Source organism: Gossypium raimondii, chromosome 12 (assembly GCF_025698545.1).
Source record: "Gossypium raimondii isolate GPD5lz chromosome 12, ASM2569854v1, whole genome shotgun sequence".
Lineage (NCBI taxonomy): Eukaryota > Viridiplantae > Streptophyta > Magnoliopsida > Malvales > Malvaceae > Gossypium > Gossypium raimondii.
In genome coordinates, this window is record NC_068576.1 from 28171151 (window position 1) to 28177790 (window position 6640).

Genomic DNA, 6640 nt, shown 5'->3' on the forward strand with positions numbered 1-6640 from the left:
CAATTCAGCAGTATATATCCATATACGAATCAAATTTGGCAATGTATATTTATATACAAATCAATTCGGCAATGAATATCCATATACAATTCAAATTTGACAATGTATAACCATATACAAATCAAATTCGACAATATATATCTATATACAAATCAAATTCGACAATGTATATCTATATACAAATCAATTGACAATGTATATCCATATACAAATCAAATTGACAATGTATAACCATATACAAATCAAATTGCAATGTATATCTATATACAAATCAATTGAGCAATGTATATCTATAAACAATTCAAATTCGACAATGTATATCTATAAACAAATCAATTTCGTCAATGTATATCTATAAAGAAATCAAATTCAGCAATGTATATCTTTATACAAATCAATTCGGCAATGTATAAAACATATACATTTAAATTCAAAAACATTTATTTACTTATGAACTTACCTCGTACTCGGAATTGACGAATCTGATCGATTACTCGATAATTTTGCCTTTCCCGTGATCTAATTTTGGATTCCTCTTTTCTTGAGTGTTATGTATTCAAAATTAACTCATTTAATCATATAATCATTCAATTCAGTCCAAAAGCACATATTTAAGCCAATTTACACTTTGGCCCTAAACTTTCACATTTCTTACAATTTAGTCCCTATTTCACAAATACACAAAATTCATAAAATTCAACAAGACCCATGCTTGATCGAATTACCATAGTGCCCCTAGTAGCCCATATTTCACACTTATTCACACTTTTAACCCCACATTTTCATCTTTTCACAATTTAATCCCTAACTTGCATTTTCATCAAAAAAATAACTTTATAAAATATGAAAATCTAACATCAAATATTCATATTTCACCATTAAAAATCAAAGAACACATAAGCTTATCAATGTCAACTATCAAAATCTTTAACAGTTTTGAAATTGAAGACACGGGCTAGCTAGTACTAGTTGTAATGATCTCAAAAACATAGAAATCATTAAAAATCGAGTAAAAATGCACTTACATGCACTAGAAATGTTGGCTGAATGCTTTAAGCCCTAACTATGGCTTCCTAACCTTCAAATTTCGGTAGTGTTTAGCTTTTGGGAATATGATACTTTAATTTTACTTATTTTAATTTTAAGTTGTTTGGTTATTTACTAATTTAACCTTAACATATAACCTTTATAATTTCATTTTACTGGCCATAAAAGTCCACTAGCAATTTGTATGGTCTAATTGCAACATAAAACTCTCAACCATTTAATCACATTGTCATTTAATATCTTTAACTAATAGAACTTAAGTTTTGCACTTTACGCGATTTAGTCCTTTTTATTGAATTAAGCATGCAAAGGATAAAGGCGGAGGTTTTTGGGTGTTTGGAAGGGTTTGAGTTTGAGGAAGTCCCTACCCATCTTCTCATATATTATTTATTTATTTATTTATTTATTTAAAGTATATATTTTTACATCCTATCAACTCTTATTTTTTGTGGGAAATCTTGTGTGTTACATGGTTATTAGTTAAAGAGAGTGGTGAATCTTCTAAATTTAAAGGTAAAGGCAAAGTGGTGGAGAGCTAGGCAACAAACTTTGTTGGCGTTCTTCCATCAAGGTGGTACCCTCTAACTCTCCTATACTTCTTGATAAGTCATAAATATGATGCCTGTGTAATAATGCATACATGTTATATGTCTTTGGGTGGAAATCTTGTTTGGATGATTTAAAATGAAGCTAAAAACTTAGTTGTGAAATTTGCTAGAAACAAATCATTACATGAACAGTATGTTTGAAAATTCACCATAAATTTTGAAAAAATAATTAAGAAGTGATCTACACATCGTTGTAACCGTGAGTCATTCTAGTTTCGTTTAGAATAAACGGAGATCAATTTTGATTTTTATTTTAAAAGATATGAATTTTTGAGTGTTGAAAGATCATAAAAATATGGCAGCAGAATTCTTATAAAACAGATTTAGCAGTGACTTTGAAAACTCACCAAAAATTTCACAAGATAAAATAAGAAGTGATCCTTATATCTTTTTAACCGTACAGAAGTATAGTTTCGTTTAAACCAAAAGGTGCTCAATTTAGAGTTATATATTAAGAGTTATTAATTTTTGAATGAGAAAATGTCAGAATGTCAAGGTAGCAGACTGTCACATCTCATTAGTTAATATTTTATTTTGAACGATAAGCAAGTTGAAATGAGTATGAGACTCGAATGTCATGGTTGTATTTTTGTGATTATATGTTTGATGCTTTGTTTGCACTCAACCTTCAGGCTCTAACCTAACTAGCGGCCATGAGTGGCCTTCGGGATAGCCCTACAGACACCTGTGATTATTTGACTAGCGGTCATGGGTGGTGAGAGACTACTTGAATACTCGATTATTTGAGCAGTATGTGCAATCTAACAAGTTTGACAAGTTTGATATGCAAGCGATTTGGTTATGTAGATTTAATGACTCATGATTTAATTATTCGATACTCATGTCATGTTTTTATGTATACATTTGATTTGCATGCTTATATTTATGAATTGCTTGAAGTATGGTAGATTTGTTGTGTACCACTGAGCCTGTAAAGCTCAGCTTTCGAATTTTCTTATTGTTCAGATTTGTAAACTTTTGTTCATGTCCGAGGAACATCATCGACGAGAGACTCCTAGTATCACGTTTTCAGAGTACAGTACCTTATCTATTAGTGGGCATTGTATTCCTAAGGCCTTACTTTTATTTTTTTGTAGGTCTGAAACTTATTTATCATTTTTGTTATTTTGACTATTTTGATATACAATGATATTGGAGCTCCACATATTTTGTATAACTACTTATGATATTTTCTCTTATATAAAATGTATTTCAATGTCTTAATTTTTTTTGAAAATTTTATTGCATTACTCTGGTGATCTGATGTATCGCCTTAGTATTCGAGTACTCCGTATTCGGGATTAAGGTGCTACATTTAGTGGTATCAGAGTAAAGTTTAGTCGATTTTAGGACCAGCTGGTCAGTAGTAGTAAGGTGTCAATGAATACATGCCCCTAAGTTTAAGAGTACTCTTCTAAGACTAGAAGACTGATGATGCTTTCTCTTTTCTATTTCGTCTTCAGATTCAATATGCCCGACGATTCAAATTGTAGCCATGAGGTTAGGGAGAAGAGTCATGCTTCTCCGATGGATGATACGGGAGATGAGTTTGTCCCAAAAATTGACGACTTTGACATTCCAATGGTTCCGGACGTGGATGGGTAGCTTACTTCCAGAATCTTAATTTTTCTCTACATCGTATCCTTCGAGCAATTTCGAGGGTTCAGCCTACCCCACCAGCTTCACCACCATTTGTTGTTCCGCAGGAGACTCCGATAGAGAGATTTCATAGATGTAAGGCGGAGGACTTTTATAGCACCAGCGAGGATGACCCGATAGTTGTTGGTTAGTGGTTGAGGGACACACTAAGGACTTTGAGGCCACTCCATTTTACCCCTGAGGGTAACTTAGAGTGATGCATGTGATTTGTGGGAGACGGTCGAGATGGCTTTACAGCCAGAGCAGCCAACGTGGGATCAATTGTTGTCCGAGCTGAGGGAAGCACATTGGTCAGGCACATATGGATGACTTGAAGATGCAGTTTTCACAGCTAGTCCAGGGCAACCGATTAGTGTATGAGTACGATAGGGACTTTCTGTGATTGAGTCACTTCGCAGTGGCTTCTGAGAGTCTTAGATGCAAGAGATTTCGTGAGGGGCTGCACATTGATATTCACAGTTATTTGGCAGCAGACCTGCTCGAGGGATTTTTAGAATTGGTACGACAAGCTAAAGCTGTAGAGAAGGTTCTAAGTATGAGATTGAGCTCGACAGATGAGTCTAGTATCCAGAGTAAGAGGGCTTCTAACACTCCGAGTCTGTCTCAGATAGCAACCAAGAGGATTCGTGATTCTAGAGGATTCAAGAGAGCTCCATCGACACAGTTTCACAGGTCAGGTCAAGGGTCAAGACTAGGGGCTCGTAGGAGACCATTAGCTTCCTCGTCGCTAGCGAGTTTAGGAGGGCCAGTCAGGACCCTGATTTTTCTAGTTTGTAATTTTTGTGGTCGGAGACATCTCGGGGAGTGTTATCGGAGGACTAGAGCCTGTTTTCAGTATGGGTCCACCAAGCATTTTGTCAGAGATTGCCTTAGAGTTAGCAATGCTTCGCCTGCTCAGACTTAGAGATCAACACCTTCTTTTGAACGTGGTAGAGGGTCAACTCATGGTGGTGATAATGTACCTTCAGGCCAGCAGAGTAGAGGCACGGTCAAATCCGCAATAGTATCTGATATTCGAGTTCCATTTAGGCAGTGTGAATTGACTTCTGATTCAGAATTTCAGATTAGACCTAATGACTGCCTATTATTCAGAGGCAGGGTTTGTGTTCCAAAGAATTCGGAGCTTGTACAGAAGATTTTGAACGAAGCTCACAGTGGTACTATGTTTGTGCATGCAGGGAGTAATAAAATGTATAATGATCTGAAACAGATGTACTGGTGGCTGGGAATGAAACATGACATTTCTGACTTTGTATTTAGATGTTTGGTATGTCAACAAGTTAAAGCTGAACATCAGGTTCCTTCAACATTATGACAACCAGTCACGATATCAGAATGAAAATGGTAAAGAATTACTATGGACTTTGTATCGGGATTGCCTCTATCTCTGAGAAAGAAAGATGCCATTTAGGTAATCGTTGATCGTTTGACAAAGTCTACACACTTTATTTCGGTACGTATGAATTTTCCCTGGATAGATTAACAAAACTATATGCTTCTGAGATTGTCAGATTACATGGTGTGCTAGTTTTTAGTATTTTTGATAGAGATCCTCGATTTACATCCGATTCTAGAGCAAGTTACAAGAAGCTCTGGGTTCACGGTTGCATATTACTACCGCATTTCATCCGCAGACAGATGGTCAATCCAAATGCATAATCCAAATTCTTGAAGATATGCTTCGGTGTTGTGTACTAGAATTCGAAGGCAATTGGGAAAAATATCTACCGTTAGTTGAATTCGCATATAATAACAGTTATCAGTCAAGTAATAAAATAGTACCGTATGAAGCTTTGTATGGTCGTAAATGTAGAACTCCGTTGTATTGGACTGAGCTCAATGAGAAAAAGATACATGGAATTGATCAAATCCGTGAGACTGAAGAAAAAGTGAAAGTGATCAGAGACAGTTTGAAAGCAGCTTCTAAGTGTCAGAAATCCTATGTGAATTTAAAACTTAAAGAAATAGAGTTCCAAGTTGGTGACAAAGTATTTCTGAAAGTTTCACCTTTGAAGAAAGTTTTCGGTTTGGCCATAAAGGAAAATTTAGTCCACGATTTATCAGGCCATATGAGATCATTGAAAGAATCAGACCTGTTGCATACTGATTGGCATTACCACCAGAACTTGACAGAATTCATAATTTTTTTCATGTGTCCATGTTATGGCGATATCAGTCAGATCCTTCACATATTATCTCTCCGACAGAGGTTGAGATTCAGCCTGATATGACTTACAACGAGGAACCAGTTAGAATTTTGGACGTGAGACTAAGGAATTAAGAAATAAAAAGATAACTCTAGTAAAAGTTCTTTGGCAACGACACGGTATAGAAGAAGCTACCTGGGAACTGGAGGAAACTATGAGAAAGCAATAGTTGAACCTCTTTACTGGTAATATTTTCAAGGACGAAAATTCTTAAGGGGGAGAGTTGTAACAGCCCGTTTTCAATGAAATCAGAACAGTGTTTCGGGACCACAAATCCGAGTCCGAAAGAAAATTTATTTTAATATTATTTTATGATCTACATTATGATTGAAATATTTCATGAAAATTTTGTAAATAAATTTTACTGATTTTATATCTAATCCGATAAAAAGGACCAAATTGAATAAAATACAAAAGTTGAGTTCTACTAGCTAAAAGTATCAAATAGCTATGGAATTCAAAATTTGAGGTCCTTATATGGAAATTAGACCATTAAGTGGAGTTAGTAGATAAGTATGATGATTCATCCATGGAAATTTAATTAAAGAATAAGATAAAATTGGAAAATAAAAGATGAAAAGATGATAAATTAATAAAATAAGAAAATATCATCATTTTCATCATCTTTCCCAAAACTAAATCCATGGAAACCCTAGCTAAGAGAAAAGAGCTCAAGCAAGCTTATTTTGCTTAATTGGGTAAGTATTATTATCCCATTTTTAGTAATTTTCATATTTTCGTCGTAATAGTTTAATCTAGCTATTTCGGGGATTAATTTGTAAAGTTATCAAAGTACTAGGGTTTTTCCATTGATGAGTATGCATGAATTATGAAATTTATGGTAGAAAATGAAAGGTTGTTGATAGGTAAACAACTTTTGTAAAGTGAATTTTGATAAAATTATGATTTAGGGACTAAATTGAAAAGATGTAAAATTCATAGAAAAAATATGATTTTTGTAAAATACACGGGCTGTAAATGTTATATGTAAAAATTAGCTAGGCTTGGAATAATGATTAAATTGCATGAATTTTATTTTCCAAGCCTAGGGACGAAATTGTAACTAATCAAAAGTATTGGGGCAAAATGGTAATTTTGCCTAAGATGTGAATTGGATGG

The 6640-nt window shown here is 34.4% G+C and overlaps 1 long non-coding RNA gene across 1 annotated transcript; it reads left to right on the forward strand.

The window, feature by feature from the left end:
• Positions 1-255: 255 nt before the first annotated feature.
• On the forward strand, positions 256-6005 carry LOC128035302 (uncharacterized). Its single transcript, XR_008191666.1, has 2 exons — positions 256-2689; positions 3119-6005. It is a non-coding gene; the product is annotated as an uncharacterized LOC128035302 (long non-coding RNA).
• Positions 6006-6640: the final 635 nt, after the last annotated feature.